This window comes from Talpa occidentalis, unplaced genomic scaffold, assembly GCF_014898055.3.
Source record: "Talpa occidentalis isolate TD23 unplaced genomic scaffold, MPIMG_talOcc4v2.1 talOcc4.7, whole genome shotgun sequence".
NCBI lineage: Eukaryota > Metazoa > Chordata > Mammalia > Eulipotyphla > Talpidae > Talpa > Talpa occidentalis.
Window position 1 is genome coordinate 90370412 of NW_023605083.1, and position 2251 is coordinate 90372662.

Genomic DNA, 2251 nt, shown 5'->3' on the forward strand with positions numbered 1-2251 from the left:
CAAAACAGGAGAAACTGGGATATTTGTTAATTTATTGATTGGTTTTGTTAAGAGCTACAATTTAATGGAATACAACATGACTTTTTTTTTTTTAAAACAGATTTATTTATTTATACAAGAACTGGGGTACAAGCCAGAGGCACAGGAGGGTGAGAGGCTTCACCAAAGACAGAAGGGTGAACAGAACAGGCAAATGGACCAAAAACACTGCTGAGGGGAGCAGTGGGCAAGACAGGAGAGGTCTGCTGCACCATGTGGGTATCTCCCTGGCTGGTCGGGAATCGAACCCACATTGCAGAGGCTGCGGACAGCTTCACAGTGCTGTGCTCAACCCACTGCACCACCGGGGAGGCCCAACATGACTATCTTTTGATGATTTAATTTTTAGATAACTCCAAGGGGAAAATAAAAAAGGAAAAACTTGGGAATGAGATTTCCATAGAGGGCTTTGATAATCTCTGATTTAATTTGGGACTCTAGAAAGACACTTGCATGTGCATTTCCATACTTTACATATTTTTTAAACTCTGATTTTTTTCTCTTAATAAGATATCTTGGCATTCACTTTATAGTAACACATAAAACTCTTACATATTCTCTTTTATGACCATGTATCATTCAATTGTGCATATGTATCATCTTTATTTATATATTCATTTTTTTCTTAGGGCAAAGTGTGAATGCAGTCCTCCACTTCTACAAATTATGCATTCAATTTTCCCACATTTGGGGAAATCACAGAGGTCAGCACATCCAGAGTACAACGGCTGAGCCTCACCTGGGGAAAACCACCGTTGTGATCATGGTGTCTCCCTTGCCAGGTAGGTGTCTTTAATTGAACAAGTTTTCGATGTAGGTGGCATACGGGTTGTTTTAATATTTTGCTATTAAAAATAATGCCATAATTGGGCCTCCCTGGAGGGAATAGAACAACTTTGAACTTCCCCCAAAAACCCAACTCAGACAATTGTCACTATTAGATCTGTCTGGCTGTCACTTGAAAACCTTCACTCTTAGGGCTTGTTTTTATTTGAAGTGTGTTTCCAGCGGCAATGTAAATAAATGAGTGCCTGTTTTCCTTACAGCTTCACTAGTACAGGAGGTTGTCAACCTTTTGAACTTTGTCACTCAATGGATAAGAAACAGTATCTCAATGTTTCAATTGCATTGTGTTTTGAGTGAATTTGGGCGTCTTTTAATATGTTTAAAATGAACTTTTAATGTCTTTTAAAAATGAATCTTCAAGTCCTTTGCCCACTTTTCTATAAGTTTTCAGTTTTGTCTCTTTAGATTTTTACAGGGCTCTTTGTATATTCTGGCTGTTGATTATGAATACCATCTGAACTGTTGACTTCTTAACCATATCCCCCTGCCTGAGCTCCAAATTTGTATGCCTGACTATCTATTTGACATTTCCAGTTAGATACTCAATAGGTGTTCTTGACAAAAACAGAGCTCTTTCCTCCTCAGCAAATCCTTATCTCATAAGTCATATCCAACATCTGTCCATTTTCTATATCTTCCCTGGTATCATGCTGGATGAAACTACCATCACTGACTATGGCAGCACCTCTTAACTCTTCCCCACTTCCATCATTACCCTTCCTCCCTCCTATAATTTATTTTTCATATAGTAAACAAGGTTATCCCTTTAAAAGTGTAAATTGCACCATGTAGCACTTCCATTAAAACTTTCTGATGGCCTCCCATAATAGATGGAATAAAATAGATATTAAGATGACAATGGGCCTCCCCAGTGGCACAAGGGACTAAGTCTCAGCATTATGAAGCAATTTGCAGCTACTGCAGCACCAGCTGGATCTGTGGCTGGGGAATTGACCCACATGGCACAGCAGACCTCTCCTGTCTCACCCGCTGCTTCCCTCAGCAGTGTATTTTAGTGGATCTGCCTGTTCTTCTCCCCACTTTGTCTCTGGTGAATTCTCTCACCCTCCACACCTCTGGCCTACACCCTAGCTCTTGTATGCATAAATAAATAAATCTTAAAAAAAAAAATACGACAGCAGACCCAAAATTAAGTCTCTTGTACTAAGCCTTATGTCACCAAACCAAGACTTTATTTTTGTTGTTCTTATATCAATATTTTTTTTTCTTCAGGGAATATTGGTTTACGATACTGTATATTATCAGAGATATAGAATCACACTTCATCAGATGTATGTTACCAAACCACACCCACAACCAAGGCACCCATAGTCCTCCATTATAGTCCATGGTGTACCCTCCACCA

General features: G+C 39.2%; 1 non-coding gene across 1 annotated transcript; it reads right to left on the reverse strand.

Annotated features, from left to right (window-relative positions):
* Window positions 1–665: 665 nt before the first annotated feature.
* LOC119233123 (U1 spliceosomal RNA) lies at window positions 666–829 on the reverse strand. The gene has a single exon (XR_005122275.1). It is a non-coding gene; the product is annotated as a U1 spliceosomal RNA (small nuclear RNA).
* Between the last annotated feature and the right edge of the window lie 1422 nt (window positions 830–2251).